This window comes from Giraffa tippelskirchi, chromosome 8, assembly GCF_054371585.1.
Source record: "Giraffa tippelskirchi isolate mGirTip1 chromosome 8, T2T-mGirTip1v1.2.pri, whole genome shotgun sequence".
In the NCBI taxonomy this organism is placed as follows: domain Eukaryota; kingdom Metazoa; phylum Chordata; class Mammalia; order Artiodactyla; family Giraffidae; genus Giraffa; species Giraffa tippelskirchi.
Window position 1 is genome coordinate 143,762,423 of NC_137282.1, and position 13,634 is coordinate 143,776,056.

At 36.6% G+C, this 13,634-nt stretch overlaps 1 protein-coding gene and 1 pseudogene across 4 annotated transcripts in view; one reads left to right on the top strand and one right to left on the bottom strand.

Annotated features, from left to right (window-relative positions):
• LOC145518454 (olfactory receptor 2G3-like) overlaps window positions 1–13,634 on the bottom strand; it is a 181,865-nt gene that overhangs the window by 99,881 nt on the left and 68,350 nt on the right. The window lies entirely within an intron of this gene.
• LOC145516225 (olfactory receptor 10C1-like) lies at window positions 1,676–2,626 on the top strand (annotated as a pseudogene).

Sequence of the window (13,634 nt, forward strand, 5' to 3'; positions counted from 1 at the left end):
AAATGCATACTTTTGTTCTATATATACTGGCATAAAACATTAATGTGGAATAAACAGTGATGTGTTTTAAACAAATGTAGAATAAACATGATTTCAGTTTATACTAATGAAAACATAGAGTTCAGAGGAATAGGAAAAAAACCTCCTCATTCTTTTGCCCTTTCATAGCAAACATTATTTAGGATTTTGCTTGAAGACATTTCCAAAAAAATTTAAACTGCAGTACATCCATATTTAGAACAAGGAATATTTTTGTCAGGAATTGGTAGTAACTATTGGATTGAGAGACAAATAGCTGTCACATTTGAGATACTTAAAGGAGATGAAATTTGTCACAATTACCTTCAGAAAATAGAGTAAGTGCCACTAGACAGAATATATATGCAGCCAGAGTAAAGCTTAATATTCTAATATTTTCATTACATGAGAACTTAGTCACTGTTATGGTTGGTGGAAATAATAGTATAAATAAAGTTCTTCACTCTCGAACCTCTTGAGGCTATTTTCAGGAAGAAATGAACAATCAATCGTCCTTGGAGTAGCATAAATATCAGTTAGAGAGTGGTGGGAAGACAGAGAGGAAGGCCATGTAACTGACTAGTACAAGGGCAGAGATGGGGAGCTGGGGAAGAAAGTACCAGAGAGAAGATGAAGCTATGCAGAAACTTGATAATAGATTGTTCAATAGATGGACAAATATGGAGGCAAATGTCCAGCCCCTTCCACCGGGGGAAAATAAACACAAAGAAAAGGAAATATATGCATACAAGGCACATACTAAAAGATGCAAGTAGTTTGCTGTCACTGTAATGGTCCATTGGATAAAAGGTGAGATAGAAGTCTCTATCAATAGTCAGTACCTTGATCTATAGATTTTCATCAATTATATTAAGAAATTTGATTTTTAACTTGGAGGAAGGGTAATTTTCATTTAGCAAAGAACAATCTGATGGAGAAAGCTTGGCAGATGAGCTATATCTTTTTAAATTGTTGCGATGATGGGATTATCTCAGCAGTACAATATAGACATGATGTGAATGGCTGTGACAGTCTTCACATGGTTGCCTCTTCTTCATTCACATCTCAGCTCAGGCTTCTCATCCTCTAGAACCCTTTTTGAACAGCCAGTCTAAGTTGGTCAGTCACCAGAACTTACCCGTGTTTTAATTATCTGCATTGTAACAATATTTATTGAATAGTCATTTAATTATTGCTTTCCTTAACTAAATAAGTTCCCTTTGGAAAGAAGTGCTATTTTTTCATTGTTTTAAACCAGGACCTACAGTAACTGCAAAATACTTTGAAAGTATTCTGCTCAATAAATACTTGCTGAGTGAATGAGTGAAGAATGTAAGTCAGTGGCAAAAGAAGCGGAAATAAATAGGTATTTGAGGAACTTCATTTGATAAAAAGAAGGAATGAAAGATTTGTGCTGACTTTTTTTTTTCAATTTTATGCCTGCTGACTAGATACACTGTGAACAAATCAATTGGGATAGTTACATAGAATAGTACTAGTTTCAGGATGAGTATAACTTCCAAACTTTTAAAATTTTAAATTATAGGTAAGAAATTTATCACTTTGGCTCACTGGAGCTTATTAAGAGTAATACAAAGATTAATATTTCTATCTAAAAGAATCTTCCTGACGACTTTGCCTTTCTTTTCTTCAGGTCATGAACCTCAATTGTTCCTTGTGGAAGGACAATAGCATGTCTGTGAAACACTTTGCATTTGCCAAATTCTCTGAGGTCACGGAACAGTGCTTCCTTTTATTTACCCTCATCCTACTCATGTTCTTAGCATCACTGACAGGCAATGCTCTCATAGCCCTTGCCATCTGGACCAATCCAGTCCTCCATACCCCCATGTACTTCTTCCTGGCTAACTTGTCTCTCTTGGAGATTGGCTACACTTGCTCTGTCATACCCAAGATGTTGCAGAGCCTTGTGAGTGAGGCCCGAGGAATCTCTCGGGAGGGCCGTGCTACATAGATGTTTTTCTTTACATTATTTGCTATAAGTGAGTGCTGTCTTTTGGCAGCCATGGCTTTTGATCGCTATACGGCCATATGCTCCCCACTTCACTATGCAACACGAATGAGTCGTGGAGTGTGTGTCCATTTAGCAATGATTTCTTGGGGAGTGGGTGGCATAGTAGGCTTGGGCCAAACCAACTATATTTTTTCTTTGGACTTCTGTGGCCCCTGTGAAATAGACCATTTCTTCTGTGACCTCCCCCCTATTCTGGCACTAGCCTGTGGGGATACATCCCATAATGAGGCTGCAGTCTTTGTTGTGGCCATTCTTTGCATTTCCAGTCCATTTTTATTAATCATTGCTTCTTACGGCAGAATTCTAGCTGCCGTGCTGATCATGCCCTCTCCCGAAGGCCGCCGAAAAGCTCTTTCCACATGTTCTTCCCACCTGCTGGTAGTAACACTCTTCTATGGCTCAGGATCTGTCACTTACTTGAGGCCCAAGGCTAGCCATTCACCAGGGGTGGATAAACTCCTGGCCCTCTTCTATACTGTGGTGATATCCATGCTCAACCCTATCATCTACAGCTTACGGAACAAGGAAGTCAAGACAGCTCTTCAGAGAACTCTGGGCAAGAAAAAGTTTTGACTCATGGATAGATACCAGAGGAACATACAAATTCCTCTTTGCAAAAGATGCACACTCAACCTAAGAGGAAAGAAGAAAGGAGGGAGGGAGGAAAAAATATTGTACTTGTCAAACTATTTTGTAAGAACATTCTTTAATAATAGTGATTGTAACAATGATTGTAATTTCAGAGACAGCTCTCTTCCCTTAGCTAAAGTTCTGACTGCCAAATTCTGGAAAGAAGTTGGCTATTAAAGAATTTAATAGGAGAGTCCAACACTAGACAGGTTTTTCCAAAATATTTCAGTTTAAAAGTATAGGTTTAGAGTATAGATTGCCAGATTATATCTCAGAAGCCTGGCAAATTCTCACCCTATATTCTTAGGCATTTTATAGCCCCTGAGGGCCCATCTGACTTCTGTTCTTGTCACTAGGGTCTGTCCCATAAGACTTCTAATTCCCTAGTAACTCTGTGACATGTATTACTAACTTCCATAAAAATGTTTTAAAATTCTTTTGCCTTAATTGTTGGTACATTCTTTAGAGTTAAATTTTTGAGTTGCGTGTGCTATAAAAATATGTAGACATCAGAAGAAGTAAACTCTTAAAGTCAGAGGTATTTGTTGCAGAATATTAAAAGAAAAATATGGGAAATTTTTATGGAGAGCCCTCATGGTCAAAATGTTTTTAGAAATAAAGAGAAATCATATTTAAATCCAAGAATGGAAGATGAAAGCTGTACTAAAAATAATTAATATAAATGATTGTATTTAATACAATATTTAATATAAATAATTACATAGATTTTTATGTGATTTATAAAATTTACATATGTGCAAATGAATCATAACTGAATATACTTGGAAATCATCCAAAAACGTGCTCTTAAGAGAAATGAACGTGGTTACAACACAATCTATTAGCTCAAGGCATGTATTAGATGCATTTCCTTGGATTTGAACATCTTGTCCTCATGGAGGTGCTATGATCTATAAGGGATAAACAACTACTTGTACAGTAGCCATAATATGACAAAAAGTAGAGAACTGTGCTGCTACTATGACTTAATTTACAGTATCAGAAGAATAGGTTCTGGGGGACTGATGTATGGTATGGTGACTACAGTTAATAATACTGTATTGTATACTTGATATTTGCTGAGAGTACTGTAGATCTTAAGTGTTCTTACCATACACATACACAAATGATAACTATTTGAGGTGATGGAATATGTTTCTTAACTTGATTATGGTAATCATTTCACAAAGGACACATATACCAAATCATATTATATACTTTATATACAATTTTATTTATCAGTTTTATCTCTTAAAAGCTGAGGGGGAGAAAGACTGTGAAAATTCTACAGTCAGGGTATGGTAGTGATGTTTACTAATGACAAAGATGTGTTTTAACAGATATACACATTTTACCAAAAACTATCCAATTGACTGTTGACCAAAACATAATACATTGTGGTTATTATTTACATGTGTGTACAATAATTAAGAATGGAAATAATCTGAACATGCAAAAATAACCACTTAACAATTATTCTACAGAAATAGGCAGGAATTATATGCAGGCATTAGAGATTATTATTTAAAAGTGTGCTTATTATATAGAAAAAATTAATGATTTATTAAACATTAAAGCAAGTTAATAACAATCTGTATAAATTTAAAAGTATGTTTATTAATATAGAAAAATTAATGATTTATTAAGCATTAAAGCAAGTTAATAGCAATCTATATGGCATTAACATTTTGTTAAGTTTTATAAGTTTGAAAAGTTCAAAAACTTGACAGCTTACATGTAAAAGAATCAGACTATTACATCTAATCACACCATATGCAGAATTAAACTTATGGTGGATTAAAGTCCTAAATGTAAGACCAGAAACCACAAAACTCCTAGAAGAGAACATAGGCAGTAGGGCCCTTGACATCACCCTTGACAATAACTTTTGGATTGACTCCAAAGGCAATGGCAACAAAAGCAAAAATAAACCAATGAGATTACATCAAATTTAAAAGTTTCTGCACAGTGAAGGAAACCACAAACAAAATAAAAAGGCAACTACAGAATGGGAAAAGATATTTATAAATCATATACCCAATGGTTTATCCAAATAATATCCAAAATATACAAAGAACACAAGCAACTCAATAACAAAAAATCAAACAATCCAATTGAAAAATAGGTAGTTCTAAATAGACATTCTTCTGAAGAAGACACTCAAATGGGCAACAGACACATGAGAAGACATTCAATTGGTTTAATCATTAATTAACTGTTTCTGCTGAGCCTGTTTGGTCATTAGGTCATGTCCTACTCTGTGAACTCTTGGCTGTAGCCTGCCAGGCTCACCTGTCCATAGGCTTTCCCAGGCAAGAATACTGGAGGGGTTGTCATGTCCTTTCCCATGGGATCTTCCCGACCCAGGGATCGAACCGGCATCACCTGCTTGGCAGGTGGACTTCTTGCCACTAAGCCACCTGGGAAGCCCTCCACTAATAATTAAAGAACTGCAAATGAGCACCGGGATGACCCAGAGGGATGGGATGGGGAGGGAGGTGGAAGGGGGGTTCTGGAAGGGGAAAACATGTACACCCATGGTGGATTCATGTCAATGTATGGCAAAACAAATACAATATTGTAAAGTTAAAAAATAGAAAATTAACTAATATAAAAAAAAGACCATGATAAAATGTAAAAAAAAAAAACCACAGTATCACTTCACATCTGTCAGAGAGGCTATTTTCAAAAGAACAAGAAAGAACAAGTTTTGGCAAGAATGTAGAGTAAAGGAAACATAGAGCACTATTTATGGGAATGAAAACCAACACAGATACTATAGAAAATTGTATAGCTGTATCTCAAAAAATTAACAGCAGAACTATCACATGATCCAGCAATTCAAAATACTGGTATTTATCTGGAGAAAATGAAAACACTAATTCAAAAAGACATATGCACCCATATGTTCATTGCAGCATTATTTACAATAGCCAAGATACAGAAACAACTTGTGACCTTTGATAGATAAATAGATAAAGATGTGGTATTTATATACAATGCAATTCTACCCAACCATAAAAGAATTACAACATCTTGCCATTTGCAGCAACATGAACGGACCTTGATAGTATTATGCTAATGAAATAAGTCACAGAGAAAGACAACTACCATATGATTTCACTTATATGTGGAATCAAAATAAAACAAATGAACAAAGCAAAGCTCATAGATATAGAGGATAGATTGGTGATTGCCAGAGGGGAGGAGCATTAGCAGTGGGTAAAATGCATAAAGGAGATCAAGAGGTAACAAACTTCCAGATATAAAATAAATTAGCCACAGGAATAAAATGTGTGGCATATGGACTATAATCAATAACATTGCATTGAGAAACTGAAAGTTGCTAAGTAAGTAAAACCTAAAAGCTTCCGGACTTCCCTGGTGGTCCAGTGGTTAAGAATCCACCTTGCAATGCAAGGGACACAGTTCCAGTCCCTGGTCCAGGAAGAGTCCACATGCCATGGAGCAACTAAGCCTGTGCACCACAACGATTGAGCCAGTGCACCTAGAGCCTGTGCTCTGATATAAGAGAAGCCACCACAATGAGAAGCCTGCATATCACAACTAGAATAGCACCTGCTCACTGTAACTAGACAAAGCCTATGCACAGCAACAAAGACCCACCACAACCAAAAAATAAAATGAATAAATAAATAAATCTTAAAAAAAAAAGCTTCCATCAGAAAGAAAAACATTTGTAACTTTATATAATGACCAATGGTAGCTAGATTTACTGTGATCCTTTCCCACTATATGTGTGTTAAGTCGCTTAAGTAGTGGCTGACTCTTTGCAACCCTATGGACTGTAGCCCGCCAGGCTTCTCTGTCCATGGGATTCTCCAGGCGAGAATACCAGAGTGGGTTGCCATGTCCTCCTCTAGGGGATCTTCCTGACACAGGGGTCGAGTCATTATGTTGTACACCTAAAAATAATGTAATGTTGGATGTCTATCATGCTTCAACTTTAAAAAATCATGACATGGAAACAATGTGACTGACAAGGGATTAATCTCCAAAATTTGCAAACAGCTCATATGGCTCAATATCAAAAAAACAAACAACCCAATAAAAAATCTGGGCAGGAGGCCTAAATAGACATTTCTCCAAAGAAGACAAACAAATGGCCAAGAGGCACAAGAAAAGATGCTCAGCATTGCTGTTTTAGAGGAATGCAAATCAAAACTACAATGAGCTATTACCTCACATGAGTCAGAATGGCTATCATAAAAAGCCTATTCACATTAAATGTTGGAGAGGGTGTGGAGAAAAGGAAACCCTCTTACACTGGTGCTGGGAATGTAAATTGGTACAGACACTAAGAAGAACAGAATGGAGATTCCTTAAAAAACTAAAATCCAGCAATTCCACACCTCAACATATATCCAAAGAAAACCATGGTTTGAAAGGACACATGCACCCCAATATTCATTGGAATGCTGTTTACAATAGCCAAGACATGGAAGCAATCTAAACGTCAACTGGCACATAAATGGATAAAGAAGATGTGGTACATATATACAGTGGAATATTACTCGGCCATTAAAAAGAATGAAATGACATTTTCAGCAACATAGATGGACCTGGAAATTATCATCTTAAATGACATAATTCAGCTTTAATGAAAGTAACATGAAATGTTTCACATGAAAATATGAAATAATAATTCCATTGTGAAAGAAAAGCCCTGTAAACTATGGAGGATGTCAGGAAAGTGTTTTATCCTTCTTATAAATTTAAATTGCACTGTCTTAGAAAATTAATGTATGCTTTGGAAAGTTGTGCTTATGTGTCTGTGTCAATAGCTACCTGCTGAACAACCAGGAGAATAAAAAGGCAAGTGTATAGCTCATTAAAAATTACATAATTCAGACAGAGAAAGACAAGTATCATATGATACCACTTACATGGGGGGATTTTTTTCAAAAAGGTACAAATGAATTTATTTACAAAGTACAGACAGACTCACAGACTTAGAAAACAAACTTATGGTTACCAAAAGGGAGAGGAGGGAGGGAAGGATAAATCAAGAGCTTGGGATGAACACACATATATAAAATAAAATAGATAACTAATAAGGACCTACTGGATAACATACACAATGCTACTCATCTCACATGCTAGTAAAGTAATGCTCAAAATTCTCCAAGCCAGGCTTCAGCAATACGTGAACTGTGAACTTCCAGATGTTCAAGCTGGTTTGAGAAAAGGCAGAGGAACCAGAGATCAAATTGCCAACATCCGCTGGATCATCGAAAAAGCAAGAGACTTTTGCACAACAAAGGAAACTAAGCAAGGTGAAAAGATAGCCTTCAGAATAGGAGAAAATAATAGCAAATGAAGCAACACACAAACAATCAATCTCAAAAATATACAAGCAACTCCTGCAGCTCAATTCCAGAAAAATAAATGCTCCAGTCAAAAAATGGGCCAAAGAACTAAACAGACATTTCTCCAAAGAACACATACAGATGGCTAACAAACGCATGAAAAGATGCTCAACATCACTCATTATCAGAGAAATGCAAATCAAAACCACAATGAGGTACCATTTCACGTCAGTCAGAATGGCTGCTATCCAAAAGTCTACAAGCAATAAATGCTGGAGATGGTGTGGAGAAAAGGGAACCCTCTTACACTGTTTGTGGAAAGGCAAACTAGTACAGCCGCTGTGGAGAACACTGTGGAGGTTCCTTAAAAAACTGGAAATAGAACTGCCACACAACCCAGCAATCCGACTGCTGGGCATACACACCGAGGAAACCAAATTGAGAGAGACACGTGTACCCCAATGTTTATCACAGCACTGTTTATAATAGCCAGGACATGGAAGCAACCTAGATGTCCATCAGCAGACGAATGGATAAGGAAGCTGTGGTACAAAGACACAATGGAATATTACTCAGCCATTAAAAAGAATACATTTGAATCAGTTCTAATGAGGTGGATGAAACTGGAGCCCATTATACAGAGTGAAGTAAGCCAGAAAGAAAAACATCAATACAGTATATTAACGCATATATATGGAATTTAGAGAGATGATAATGATAACCCTATATGCAAGACAGAAAAAAGAGATACAGATGCATAGAACAGTTTTTTGGACTCTGTAGGAGAAGGTGAGGGTGGGACGATCTGAGAGAATAGCATTGAAACATGTATATTATCATATGTGAAACAGATTGCCAGCTCAGGTTTGATGCATGAGACAGGGTGCTCAGGGCTGGAATGGGGAGGGAGGTGGGAGGGGGGTTCAGGATGGGGAACACATGTACACCCATGGCTGATTCATATCAATGTATGGCAAAAACCACTACAGTATTGTAAAGTAATTAGCCTCCAACTAAAATTAATAAATTAATTTTTAAAAAAAGAAAAAGAAAGAGAGTTCTAGAAAAACATCTATTTCTGCTTTATTGACTATGCCAAAGCCTTTGTGTGGATCACAATAAACTGTGGAAAATTCTTAAAGAGATGGGAATACCAGACCACCTGACCTGCCTCCTGAAAAACCCGTATGCAGGTCAAGAAGCAATAGTGAGAACTGGACATGGAACAACAGACTGGTTCCAAATAGGAAAAGGAGTACGTCAAGGCTGTATATTGTCACCCTGCTTATTTAACTCATATGCAGAGTACATCATGAGAAATGCTGGGCTGGAGGAAGCACAAGCTGAAATCAAGATTGCTGGGAGAAATATCAATAACCTCAGATATGCAGATGACACCACCCTTATAGGAGAAAGCGAAGAGGAACTAAAGATCCTCTTGATGAAAGTGAAAGAGGAGAGTGAAAAAGTTGGCTTCAAGCTCAACATTCAGAAAACTAAGATCATGGCATCTGGTCCCATCACTTCATGGCAAATAGATGGGCAAACAGTGGAAACAGGGAGAGATTTTATTTTGGGGGACTCCAAAATCACTGCAGATGGTGATTGCATCCATGAAATTAAAAGACGCTTACTCCTTGGAAAGAAAGTTATGACCAACCTAGACAGCATATTAAAAAGCACAGACATTACTTTGCCGACAAAGGTCCATCTCGTCAAGGCTATGGTTTTTCCAGTAGTCATGTACGGATGTGAGAGTTGGACTATAAAGAAAGCTGAGCGCTAAAGAATTGATGCTTTTGAACTGTGGCGTTGGAGAAGACTCTTGAGAGTCCCTTGGACAGCAAGGAGAGCCAAGCAATCCATTCTAAAAGAGATCAGTCCTGGGTATTCATTGGAAGGTCTGATGTTGAAGCTGAAACTCCAATACTTTGGCCACCTGATGCGAAGAGCTGACTCATTGGAAAAGACCCTGATGCTGGGAAAGATTGAAGGCAGGAGGAGAAGGGGATGACAGAGGATGAGATGGTTGGATGGCATCACCAACTCAATGGACATGAGTTTGGGTGGGCTCCAGGAGTTGGTGTTGGACAGGGAGGCCTGGCATGCTGCGGTTCATGGGGTCGCAAAGAGTCAGACACAACTGAGTGATTGAACTGAACTCTGCAATATTGGAAAAGAATCTAAAAAAGAACAGATATATGTATATTATAACAGATTCACCTTGCTGTATAGCAGAAACTAACACAACATTGTAAATCAACTATACTCCAATAAAAATTCATTTTAAAAAAAACCTATGACAAAAAATAAAATAGAACAAACCTAACAATAGAAGAGATTTGCTACCAACCTCAATTCAGTAGGTAACTAACTATACACAAGAAGCATTTCCATAGAGAACCCTGTCCCAGGGAAATTTATCTGCTAACTCATCTGGGATAAGCATAAATGGACTGTTTTGAAACAATGTTCAAGAGTCTTAGGAATACAATAAAATTACACACTCACTAAGCATTCTTGATATTATCTACATTGTCTTCCTAATCTTGGCTTTTTTCTTTCTGGCACCATTGTATCAAATTGTAAACTCACACTTCTGAAGCTAATTCTTAAATAGTCAACTGCATACTACACTTTTTCTCTTTAAAAATTTGAAAAATTCAAGTGTGTTCCTTCCTAAATCCTTTTTTATTAAGTGGTATTTATCTAAATAAGGTAAGTAAAAAGACACTTATTTTTTAAACTATGTATTCTTAAGGAGGATTGTAATCTGTGTACATCAGAGTACCTAACACATGTAGGGAAAACAGATAGCATTTCATTTCTGGGAGACATCTTGAAATTTGGAAATAACTGGTTTGGTGCCTATAGAGAGCAACTAGAATTCTCTTCGTAATCAGTCTTTCTCATTCTCTCACTTAAACCAAACTTAAATGCATGTAAATTTTAATAAACAGTATAGCTGACAAACTAAATACCTGAGTGAAATGCAAAGTTTTCATTCAATCAAGTGAATATTTTTAATACATAGTCAAAATTTGATGAGTTGCCTTGTCCACAAGTTTCATCTAGATGTTTTAAAGTCAGATTAAGAACTTTTCTTTCTTCTCTAGTATTTTCCTATACATAACTTAATAATCACTGTAAATATAATAAAATATTTTGTGATGAAAATTATGTACAAAAAGATACACTAGGATGAAAATGTTAGTGGAGATACAAAAGAAAAATCAAAAGAAACAGTGCGATGCTTTATTAAAGTGACTTTAAACATTCATGGATAAATAGATCCCTATATAGTTTTTTTTTTAATAAATTTATTTATTTTAGTTGGGGGCCAATTACTTTACAATATTGTAGTAGTTTCCGCCACACACCGACACGAACCAGCTATGGGTCCACACGTGCCCCCCCTCCCGGACCCCCACCCACCTCCCTCCCCATCCCATCCCTCCGGGCCATCCCATTGCCCCAGTCCCGAGCACCTGTCCCATGCATCGAACATGGAATGGTGTTCTGCCCCACATATGATAATATACATGTTTCAATGCTATTCTCCCAGAACGTCCCACCCTCACCTTCTCCCTCAGAGTCCATAAGACTGTTCTATGCATCTGTGTCTCTTATTCTGTCTCGCATATAGGGTTATCATTACCATCTTTCATCCTATATAGTTAAATAGAGATGAAAACTCACTGGAAGTAGATCAAAAAGTAGGATTAAAAAGTCATGGAATCCAAGAGTTAACAGTAATGAAATATGAGAATGGTATGGAAAAGATTAGAGATCTAGTATACAATCCCAGAGCTTAATTGTACATCTTGGAAACTTGAAATCCTGAATCTATACTCTTATAATCTGTCTACCTCATTGAAGGAATTCTCACTTTTTGATCTTTAGAACCTCCCTAGTCATTAGTAGACATTAGTGATGAATGATTAATAATATCTTGAAATATGGGTACTAAAGTTTCCTTTGTCAGAGGACTTGGGAATTGTTACTAGATGATTTAATAGGTATAAAATGCTTCCTGTAGAGTTTGGCACACAGGGCTCATTAAGTATTACTTGAAACTATTATTTTATTTTTGTATTACACACATCTGACCTAGGGATAGTGTGGAACAAAGAGTCATAATGACATCTTAACTCTGAGTAGCTTCATGTGACACCTCACAGGAAGGCTTTGAGGATTTAATGAAATAGAGAATGTGAAAACTGCTTTGCAACCCTATAAATGTAATCTGTTGTCCCTAAACCAATAATTAACTGTCAGGGTAACTCAGAATTTTGTCACCAGGATACATGACTCTAACTTCCCATCTGAATATCTCTCACTTGACAGATTACAGACTTCATGAAACACACTTCATGAAACTAAAGGAAAAGTATTTAAAAATCTCATTATATTATTAACTTTCTCAAAGTATTGCTTTACTCAGCTAGCTGATTTTTCTTGTTAAACTATGCCTCTGGGGAGGGGGGTGGGAGGGGGGTTCAGGATGGGGAACACATGTAAACCCATGGCTAATTCATGTCAATGTATGGCAAAAACCACTACAATATTGTAAAGTAATTAGCCCCCAACTAAAATAAATAAATTTATTTTTTAAAAAATTTTTTAAGGAATATAGCCTCAGGATGTAAAATAATTTATAGTTATGAATGAGTCTCTGATGCTAAATTATAATAGAGAATTTTCTCCTGATCCAGTTTCCTGAACATAAAGGTTGCATTTGTAGCTAAATACAATTAAGTAAATCATTGATAACTGTCCAAAGTCTCATAAAAACATGATAAGCTCACTTGATAAAGAAAAATTCTTATAAGACAGATAATTAAAGTTTAAAATAAAAAGTCAAATGCTCAGTTTGAATGAAGTAATTATGTAAGAAAATTTACATCCCAAAACAAATTTTTGAGTATGAGAAAACATATGTCATAGCTAAATTCTCTCAGTTTATACTTCAGGAAACTGACATGAAAGTGGAGTTGCTCAGTTGTGTCCAACTGTTTGCAACCCCATGGACTGTAGCCTACCAGGCTCCTCCATCCGTGGGATTTTCCAGGCAAGAGTACTGGAGTGGGGTGCCATTTCCTTCTCCAGGGGTTGTTCCCAACCCAGGGATCGAACCCGGGTCTCCCACATTGCAGGCAGATGCTTTACCATCTGAGCCACCAGGGAATCCTAATTCTAAATTACGAAGATGGATTTTAATAAAACCAGCCTTCATAGTCCCTATGGGGATGATACAATTATTCAGCTATAATAATATACTTGAATCTGGAAAGGCTATCTTGATAAGTCTTACAGGACTACATTTTGTCTGACTCCTTCTTTTGCTATTGTTACCTCAATATTTTTATTCTTCTTAATATTTCAATACTGGCTTGTATTAATACCATAGTGTTTTCATAAAACAACTATCTGATTCCTAGGCCCCAAGCCACATCTACTCTATCAGACACCTGGATATAGAAACCAATAAAGTTTAATTGCCTCTTCAGCTAATATTTATGCAAAAAAAGTATGAAAATCATTACTTTGGAGTATCTGAAACAGTCACTTGGCATTTAATCCTACCAGTGGCTCAGCAATAAAGAATCAGCCTACAATGC